We start from the raw sequence: 11,405 nt of genomic DNA, 5'->3' as shown, positions 1-11,405 counted from the left end.
TCTCTCTCTCTATTTCTCTCTCTCACCCTCTCTCTCTGCTTATCTATTGCTCTCCCTCACCACTGCCTCTCACTCATCTTTTTTTTTATCTCTATCTGCAACTTTCTGTCTTTCTCTTTTTTTCCTCCATCAAAACTCCCCCTCTTTATCTCCCCAATCTGGATCTCTGCCTATCTGAGTTTAACTGGCTGGTGTTCAGCAACACCCCTCCCTCTCTCTACACCCATCCCTCCTTTTCTCTGCATCCCTCCCTCTCGCTGGCTCCATTCATCCCTCGCTCTGCACCATGCTTCACTCTCTCCAGCTCCATCCCTTCCTCTTTCCAGCGACCCTCCCTTTTCCCCTTAAACCTCTACCACACCGTTCCCAGATCTCCAATTCCACTACCCTGTTCTCTCCACCCCTGCTCCTCCTCCCTCCATCCACTCTTCACCTTGTCTTTGAGACAGTTGTTCTCCGGGCTGTGTGTATATGAGCCCAGTCTTTCATGATGCCACTGTGTAGACTGTGTGTCTGAGACTAAACAGGTGTCTGTACTAAGAGCCAAAGCCAGCTAATGGAAGGCCTGGTACCTCACGTAGGAGGCTGGATACAGCAGTGGGTGGTGCCTTGATTGTAGCTAAGTGAGCTCCTGTTCTTAGCTCTTCCAGTCCCCACCCCTGGCCCTTTAGTCTGTACATAGGACAGTATGAAACACTGTAGTGCCCGCCTCCACGGCAACCAGTCCAGGTCCAGGACACCCCTGCAGCACTCCCCTAAACTTTAATGCAGTACGCCTCTATCTCACTGTAAAAGGGGACTAGAACGCTTCCCCTCCTACATCTTCTATCCTCCCTTCTTCTCACCTCCAACCCGTCCCTCTCCCTCCCTCCCCCTGGCTCGTTTGTCTAATAATAGCAGGTTTCTCTGTGGGATACTGTCACACACACACACACACACACGCACACACACACACATCCTGACTTACCACACAACTATAACACGGTGCACCAAAAAGGACCACAGGACACATGACACCACACACATAATGTGTGTGACACAAATATGCGGTGACGACATCAAGACCGTCCCAGTGTGCTTTGCATGCCTGTACTGACGGCAACGCAATTGACCTGTGACCGGTTGAACTGTACAGGTTGGAAATGTCTCCCTCGGCATACCATACAATGTCACCCAGAGTTAGAATCATCAACAGCCAAACTTCTAGAACGACGTCATGCCAGACAGGGATCGGAAAGATTAGTCAGATTGAGGATCATTTCTGATTAGGAAAGTTACTTTTTAACTAGTAAATGACTATGTCACACCTGTTCTTTGCAATGAGGCGTTTGATGTGTTGGAAGTTCCATAAGCTTGCCATAGGGGAAACATGTGTAGTATATGCAGCAGTTGTCTATTGTAATTTATTGTGTGGGTTTAGATAAACGTTGGTGGCTTTTGTTGGTAGAAAGGTGCTTTTGCTGCTTTCACGTCCTAAACGTGTTCGCTGGCTGTACTGTCTCAGTCTTGCTCTCTTGTGGTGAGAGGGGGTGGGGTTGGGTGAGGAAGGGTGAGGGGGGGCTCACTGAGAAGGGTGGGGTCAAGTTAGGAAGGGTGTGAGGGGTAACTGAGAAGGGTGGGGTCAGGTGAGGAAGGGGGAGGTGGGGAGATGGGTCACTGAGGAGGGTGGGGTCGAGTTAGGAAGGGTGTGAGGGGTAACTGAGAAGGGTGGGGTCAGGTGAGGAAGGGGGAGGTGGGTCACTGAGGAGGGTGGCAGAGAGAATCGCGGAGACAGGCCGTCAGCTGAGTTCAAGGTGCTGTAGGAAACTCTGAGCTTCCACCCTTTGTCTATCAACTCCTTAATTCCCCCGGTCATTTCCCCATTGACATCAACCCCCCCCCCCCCCCCCCCCCCCCCCCCCCCCCCCCGCAGCCATGTGTAATTATTATGGTATTAGGGCAGAGAAATTAAAAGCCTGCCATTTAGCCAGTAGAGATAAAAGCCAGGGGGCTTCTTCAATGTCTTTTTAAAGGGGTTAGGGGCACTGATGTTATTCTAAGTTAGCACACACACACACACACACACACACACACACACACACACACACACACACACACACACACACACACACACACACACACACACACACACACACACACACACACACACCACACACACACACACACACACACACACACACACACACACGCAGACACACAGACACACAGACACACAGACACACAGACACCGACACCGACACACACACACCAGATCCATATAGATTCCTCTTACTGCTTACTGTGCAACAGCTCTAAACAATGATAACTAACACCACACTGAGTGACAGGTCGATAAGGGCTGTTTTGAGGGAGCGAGCTGGTGTTTGCCCCCTCTGTCGTTTAACCTGGGGGTGTACAGATAGATGTAGGATCTTAATTTGATCATTCTTTTGTTGCTGAGAATTTTCAGGAAATGTAAACTTGTAGTGTATTTGAGTTTGAAAAGGCTTCTAAAGTGTGTAATTTCTACTCTGAAATGTCAGACTTAATTTGCCCTAACAAAAAATGTATCAACCCCTACAAAAATGTCCAATAATTATAATTCACTTAAGAATTCCCATTTCCTGTTGCTGCAGGATTGTTTCCCTGCTGTAGCAAACTGGCTCAAATTAAAGTCCTACCTTTGTAGGTGTAGGAGCACTGGGACTGCTATTAGTGTGGGTGATTCATGCTGCTCCACTGGGTTTGGGTTAGAGGGAGATAGACGGAGCTGAACTCTGAGGTCCTATAGTAATGAGTGGTATTCCTATGGACAGGTTGGGGCTCGCCCTGTTCTGAGTGTCTGTGCATTCAAACATGGTTTCTCTGGCAGAGAGGGGCTGCATCATCACAACACACTGGTGCTAATCCAAAAACACACAACACTTTACAACGTTGGGCCCCCTTCACCACCAAGACACCGTACTACACCGTTGAGCTGTGGTCCATTCATACATCCACCGCATTTTCAGTGGTTGGGCAGCTTTCCTTTCATGTGATATATGCCACTGTAGTGGTTACTCTCTGCTGGGTTCATGTAGACCACATTGGAACAATTAAGCTTCCTGCATAAATCCTCATGATAGTGGATGAGCGTTAGTGTGGACGCGGTTTAAGTCGTCCTAACATTTTCAAATCCAAACTAGGGCTCTTTCTTATCTCTCTGTGGTTTGTTCTCTGTGGAACCCCATGGTGGGAGAAATTCTAACAGCCCAGTTGGTGAATTGGCAGCAGGCAGGCAGGCGACGGTGGGCATCTGGGTATGAAATGACAGGTTTCACGTGGTTAATCCTAGTTTGAAGTCAGTTAGCGGAGGATGTGGTTCACAGAAACACTCCTCAGAGCTTTTCATCCTAATATCATCAAAGGTCTTCAAAAAGAGCAGCTAAAGCCATGGTTAGAATGCTGAGATACACACACACACACACACACACGCACGCACGCGCACACACGCGCACACACACACACACACACACACACACACACACACACACACACACACACACACACACACACACACACACACACACACACACACACATACACACACACACACACACACACACACACACACACACACACACACACACACACACACACACACACACACACACACACACACACACACACACACACACACACACACACACAGGTACTCATCCATAAACACACGCTTTAATAGTTAGGATTACCTTGGTCACTGTTCTAATTTGTCTCTTACCCTATATCCTGTCTGTCTCTGTCTCTCTCCCTCTGTCTCATCCTCCCTTCTCCTCCTCCCTCGCTCTAGACCTTTTTGTTTTGGGTAATGGTGGCTCACTGGAGGGAGTCATTGATGTTTGTGGTGATTTACTGTGTTGTGTTTACTCTGTTTGGAGCTACTGCTTTTGTGCACAGCCCAGAGAGGATACTGGGAGGAAGGTCCTGCTGTGATGTGTGCGTTGGATAGGGTGCTGGCCTGGGATGTTTTTAAATCCAACCTGGGAGATGTTTGACCCTAGATGTAGGACTTATTTTTTCATTACTTAAAAATAAGACACACCCCTTCCCTCTCTGTTTCCTCAGCAAACATCCCAGTGTTTGTTCACCCCTCTCTCTCTCTCTCTCTCTCTCTCTCTCTCTCTCTCTCTCTCTCTCTCTCTCTCTCTCTCTCTCTCTCTCTCTCTCTCTCTCTCTCTCTCTCTCTCTCTCTCTCTCTCTGTGTTCTATTCCATGCAACACAACAGTATTAAACAGTAAACACACTACAGGGTTCAAAGAGAAGAAGAGGGACAGAGAGAGATTGGGGAGGGAGGGACAGAGAGAGATTGGGGAGGGAGGGAGAGAGAGAGATTGGGGAGGGAGGGAGAGAGAGAGATTGGGGAGGGAGGGACAGAGAGAGATTGTGGAGGGAGGGACAGAGAGAGATTGGGGAGGGAGGGACAGAGATAGATTGGGGAGGGAGGGACAGAGAGAGATTGTGGAGGGAGGGACAGAGAGAGATTGGGGAGGGAGGGACAGAGAGAGATTGGGGAGGGAGGGACAGAGAGAGATTGGGGAGGAAGGGAGAGAGAGATATTGGGGAGGGAGGGACAGAGAGAGATTGGGGAGAGAGGGACAGAGAGAGATTGGGGAGGGAGGGACAGAGAGAGATTGTGGAGGGAGGGACAGAGAGAGATTGGGGAGGGAGGGACAGAGAGAGATTGTGGAGGGAGGGACAGAGAGAGATTGGGGAGGAAGGGAGAGAGAGATATTGGGGAGGGAGGGACAGAGAGAGATTGGGGAGAGAGGGACAGAGAGAGATTGGGGAGGGAGGGAGAGATACGGAGAGAGGAAGCTGACTACTAGTGCCTTTGATTTCTCCATGGTTGCTGCTTCAAGGCTGTCTTGTCATTAGTGGCTTCATGGGGTTTCGAGGGGAGGAAGCAAACAGAGAGGGAGAGAGGATGAGATCAAGGGATGGGAAGAGGTGTGATTACAGCTGACTATTGTGATACTGCAGTTCCCGATTGTTTTGTCGTCTCAAGGGAGGAAGATGATAAAGATGATGATGATAGTGAAGAGAGGTGGCCGGGGGGGTCGTAGGTCATTTCAAGTGCAGCCTTGAAAGGAGAAGGAATGGGGGTTGGGGGGCTGTATTGCAAGAAACATTTCCAATTCAAAAGCTATTCGGGGAGACAAGGTTAGGTGCTGCCGATGCATTTAGTGGGAGTGCAGTAGAAACATGCTGCGCCAAAGAGCCTTCCTTCAGGATCCATGGGGCTTTTTAGGCATTCAGCACACAGAGAGGAGGGTTTGGCTATTAGAGCTACATATAAGTCTGTGTCAGGCGGAGTGGGAGAGAGAGGAAGGATCATGGCCTACATATTCCATCTATTGCATGCTACAACATGGCAACCCCCACTCGTGTTTCTTGGTCAGCAGTTGTTCCTGGTTTGTCCAGACTGAAAGAGGGAGATGCACACATGCTCACACACACACGCACGCACCCACGCACGCACACACACACACACACACACACACACACACACGTGAAAAGTCAGAATTAGGAATACCAATTAGGAAGTCTGTGGAAAACCCCATGATTTGCGGGGCTGATCAGTTTACCGGCAGCCAAGAAACCCAAACCCTAACCCCTCTGGATGTCCCCCGTCTCCCCTGTCTGTCTGCCTGTTCTGAGCTGGGTCTTGGGTCCTGTGGGAGCTTCTCAAGCTGTTGCTTCTCAGACGTCAACAGTTGCCTCAACAGCAGTTGTAGAACCCTTCTCAAACACGAACCCCTCTCCTCTCCCACCCTGTGTCCTGTCACACCATGCAGCATGCTACAGGCTGAGGACGGAACTAGAGGAAGGCTGCATAGACAGTGTTAGTGGACCTTGTGTGTTTCCCCCCGGACTAACGTGGTTGTTTCAGGACTCGCATTAGAGTCTTTAAATGGTAGACTAAGGTTTTGGAGAGAGTGTGAGTGGATGTTTTGTGTTTGAACGCACCCCTTGCTGAGTGAGTTGTTTGCCCCCTCGTCAGTCAGTCAGTCAGTCAGTCAGTCAGTGGCAGTCGTGTCAAGCTTAAGGAGTGGTCAACAAATGGCTGTTGTGTAACAGGGGTTCTTTTCAATCTTATCGCCATCCCATGGAATGTGACAGAGAGTTCACCAGGCTAAAGAGCTGTGTGTGTGTGTGTGTGTGTGTGTGTGTGTGTGTGTGTGTGTGTGTGTGTGTGTGTGTGTGTGTGTGTGTGTGTGTGTGTGTGTGTGTGTGTGTGTGTGTGTGTGTGTGTGTGCGTGCGTGCGTGCGTGCGTGCGTGCGTGTTTGTATCGAGTAGAGGTCGACTGATTAATCGGAATGGGAGATTAATTAGGGCCGATTTCAAGTTTTCATAACAATTGGCAATCTGCATTTTTGGACACCGATTATGGCCGATTACATTGCATTCCACGAGGAGACGGCGTGGCAGGCTGACCACCTGTTACGTGAGTGCAGCAAGGAGCCAGGGTAAGCTGCTAGCTAGCATTAAACTTATCTTATAAAAAACAATCAATCTTAACATAATCACTAGTTAACTACACATGGTTGATGATATTACTAGTTTATCTAGCTTGTCCTGCGTTGCATATAATCGATGCGGTGCCTGTTAATTTATCATTGAATCCCAGCCTACTTTGCCAAATGGGTGATGATTTAACAAGCGCATTCGCGAAAAAAGCACTGTTGTTGCACCAATGTGTACCTAACCATAAACATCAATGCCTTTCTTAAAATCAATACACAAGTAGATATTTTTAAACCTGCATATTTAGTTAATATTGCCTGCTAACATGAATTTATTTTAACTAGAGAAATTGTGTCACTTCTCTTGCGTTCAGTGCAACATAGTCAGGGTATATGCAGCAGTTTGCGCCTCCTGGCTTGTTGCAAACTGTGTGAAGACTATTTCTTCCTAACAAAGACAGCCAACTTCGCCAAACGGGCGATGATTTTACAAAAGAGCATTTTCGAAAAAAGCACAATCGTTGCACGAATGTACCTAACCATAAACATCAATGCCTTTCTTAAAATCAATACACAGAAGTATAAACCTGCATATTTAGTTAAAAGAAATTCATGTTAGCAGGCAATATTAACTAGGGAAATTGTGTCACTTCTCTTGCGTTCATTGCACACAGAGTCAGGGTATATGCAAAAGTTTGGGCCGCCTGGCTTGTTGCAAACTAGTTTGCCAGAATTTTACATAATTATGACAAAACATTGAAGGTTGTGCAATGTAACAGCAATATTTAGACTTATGGATGCCACCCGTTAGATAAAATACGGAACGGTTCCGTATTTCACTAAAAGAATAAACGTTTTGTTTTTTCGAAATGATAGTTTCCGGATTTGACCATATTAATGACATAAGGCTCGTATTTCTGTGTGTTATTATATTATAACTAAGTCTATGATTTGATAGAGCAGTCTGACTGAGCGGTGGTAGGCAGCAGCAGGCTCGTAAGCATTCATTCAAACAGCACTTTCCTGTATTTGCCAGCAGCTCGTCACTGTGCTTCAAGTATTGCGCTGTTTATGACTTCAAGCTTACCAACTCCCGAGATTAGACTGGCAATACTAAAGTACCTATTAGAACATCCAATAGTCAAAGGTATATGAAATACAAATGGTATAGAGAGAAATAGTCCTATAATAGCTACAACCTAAAACTTCTTACCTGGGAATATTGAAGACTCATGTTAAAAGGAACCACCAGCTTTCATATGTTCTCATGTTCTGAGCAAGGAACTTAGACGTTAGCTTTCTTACATGGCAAATATTGCACTTTTACTTTCTTCTCCAACACTTTGTTTTTGCATTATTTAACCAAATTGAACATGTTTCACTATTTATTTGAGACTAAATAGATTTTATTGATGTATTATATTAAGTTAAAATAAAAGTGATCATTGTTCATTCACTATTCACTACAGTGAAGGTACAGTAGTGTAACATCGGGAAACAGATCGTATGTCCATTACAGTGAAGGTACAGTAGTGTAACATCGGGAAACAGATTGTATGTCCATTACAGTGAAGGTACAGTAGTATAACATCGGGAAACAGATAGTATGTCCACTACAGTGAAGGTACAGTAGTGTAACATTGGGAAACAGATCGTATGTCCATTACAGTGAAGGTACAGTAGTGTAACATCGGGAAACAGATCGTATGTCCACTACAGTGAAGGTACAGCAGTGTAACATCGGGAAACAGATTGTATGTCCACTACAGTGAAGGTACAGTAGTGTAACATCGGGAAACAGATTGTATGTCCATTACAGTGAAGGTACAGTAGTATAACATCGGGAAACAGATAGTATGTCCACTACAGTGAAGGTACAGTAGTGTAACATTGGGAAACAGATCGTATGTCCATTACAGTGAAGGTACAGTAGTGTAACATCGGGTAACAGATCGTATGTCCATTACAGTGAAGGTACAGTAGTGTAACATCGGGAAACAGATCGTATGTCCATTACAGTGAAGGTACAGTAGTGTAACATCGGGAAACAGATAGTATGTCCACTACAGTGAAGGTACAGTAGTGTAACATTGGGAAACAGATCGTATGTCCATTACAGTGAAGGTACAGTAGTGTAACATCGGGTAACAGATCGTATGTCCATTACAGTGAAGGTACAGTAGTGTAACATCGGGAAACAGATCGTATGTCCATTACAGTGAAGGTACAGTAGTGTAACATCGGGAAACAGATCGTATGTCCATTACAGTGAAGGTACAGTAGTGTAACATCGGGAAACAGATCGTATGTCCACTACAGTGAAGGTACAGTAGTGTAACATCGGGAAACAGATCGTATGTCCACTACAGGGAAGGTACAGTAGTGTAACATCGGGAAACAGATCCTATGTACACTACAGTGAAGGTACAGTAGTGTAACATCGGGAAACAGATCCTATGTACACTACAGTGAAGGTACAGTAGTGTAACATCGGGAAACAGATCGTATGTCCATTACAGTGAAGGTACAGTAGTGCAACATCGGGAAACAGATCGTATGTCCATTACAGTGAAGGTACAGTAGTGTAACATCGGGAAACAGATCGTATGTCCATTACAGTGAAGGTACAGTAGTGTAACATCGGGAAACAGATCGTATGTCCATTACAGTGAAGGTACAGTAGTGTAACATCGAGAAACAGATCGTATGTCCACTACAGTGAAGGTACAGTAGTGTAACATCGGGAAACAGATTGTATGTCCATTACAGTGAAGGTACAGTAGTGTAACATCGGGAAACAGATCGTATGTCCACTACAGTGAAGGTACAGTAGTGTAACATCGGGAAACAGATCGTATGTACACTACAGTGAAGGTACAGTAGTGTAACATCGGGAAACAGATCGTATGTACACTACAGTGAAGGTACAGTAGTGTAACATCGGGAAACAGATCGTATGTACACTACAGTGAAGGTACAGTAGTGTAACATCGGGAAACAGATCGTATGTCCACTACAGTGAAGGTACAGTAGTGTAACATCGGGAAACAGATCGTATGTACACTACAGTGAAGGTACAGTAGTGTAACATCGGGAAACAGATCGTATGTACACTACAGTGAAGGTACAGTAGTGTAACATCGGGAAACAGATCGTATGTCCATTACAGTGAAGGTACAGTAGTGTAACATCGGGAAACAGATCGTATGTCCATTACAGTGAAGGTACAGTAGTGTAACATCGGGAAACAGATCGTATGTCCATTACAGTGAAGGTACAGTAGTGTAACATCGGGAAACAGATCGTATGTCCACTACAGGGCCAGATTCGTCATGTGACTGCCCGCAGGAAACCCACTGTCTTTGTTGGAGGTGTAGCTTACCTCCGCCCCTCTCCCAGGAGTACCACAGCTCCATAGCCCCCTTCTCTCTCCACCATGGCCAATAAAGCCTGTGTGAACTTGACTTTAACAGAGACAGACAGTGGTGGGATAGAGTTACAGAAGTTACAGAGGAAACACAGTTAATATCCTCCTCAAGTCACAGCGTGTTCTCTACCTCTCTCACCTCTCTACCTCTCTACCTCTATCACCTCTCTACCTCTATCACCTCTCTACCTCTCTACCTCTCTACCTCTCTCACCTCTCTACCTCTCTACCTCTCTCACCTCTCTACCTCTCTACCACTCTACCTCTCTACCACTCTACCTCTCTACCTCTCTACCTCTCTACCTCTCTCACCTCTCTACCTCTCTACCTCTCTCACCTCTCTACCTCTCTCACCTCTCTACCTCTCTACCTCTTACCTCTCTCACCTCTCTACCCCTCACACCTCTCTACCTCTCACTCCACTCTACCTCACACCTCTCTACTACCTCTCTACCTCTCTACCTCTCAATCACCTCTCTACCTCTCTACCATCTCACCTCACCTCTCTACCTCTCCTCACCTACCTCCTCTACTCTCTACCCATCCTCTACCTCTATCACCTCTCTACCTCTATCACCTCTCTACCTCTCAACCTCTCTACCTCTATCACCTCTCTACCTCTCTACCTCTCTACCTCTATCACCTCTCTACCTCTATCACCTCTCTACCTCTCTACCTCTCTACCTCTCTACCTCTATCACCTCTCTACCTCTCTACCTCTCTACCTCTATCACCTCTCTACCTCTATCACCTCTCTACCTCTCTACCTCTCTACCTCTATCACCTCTCTACCTCTAACACCTCTCTACCTCTCTACCTCTCTACCTCTATCACCTCTCTACCTCTCTACCTCTCTACCTCTCTACCTCTATCACCTCTCTACCTTTCTCACCTCTCTACCTCTTTACCTCTCTCTACCTCTCTCACCTCTCTACCTCTCTACCTCTCTACCTCTATCACCTCTCTACCTCTATCATCTCTCTACCTCTCTATCTCTCTACCTCTCTACCTCTATCACCTCTCTACCTCTCTATCTCTCTACCTCTCTACCTCTATCACCTCTCTACCTCTATCACCTCTCTACCTCTCTACCTCTATCACCTCTCTACCTCTATCACCTCTCTACCTCTCTACCTCTCTACCTCTCTACCTCTATCACCTCTCTACCTCTCTACCTCTATCACCTCTCTAACTCTATCACCTCTCTAACTCTATCACCTCTCTACCTCTCTACCTCTTTCACCTCTCTCTACCTCTCTACCTCTCTCACCTCTCTACCTCTCTCACCTCTCTCACCTCTCTACCTCTCTCTACCTCTCTCACCTCTCTACCTCTCTCTACCTCTCTCACCCTCTACCTCTCTACCTCTCTCACCTCTCTACCTCTCTACCTCTCTACCTCTCTCACCTCTCTACCTCTCTATCTCTCTACCTCTTTCACCTCTCTACCTCTCTACCTCTATCACCCCTCTACCTCTCTACCTCTCTCACCTCT

This window comes from Salvelinus fontinalis, chromosome 6 (assembly GCF_029448725.1).
Source record: "Salvelinus fontinalis isolate EN_2023a chromosome 6, ASM2944872v1, whole genome shotgun sequence".
Taxonomy (NCBI): Eukaryota; Metazoa; Chordata; class Actinopteri; order Salmoniformes; family Salmonidae; genus Salvelinus; species Salvelinus fontinalis.
The sequence above is the reverse complement of the archived record's forward strand: the minus strand, read 5'-3'. Positions refer to the sequence as shown.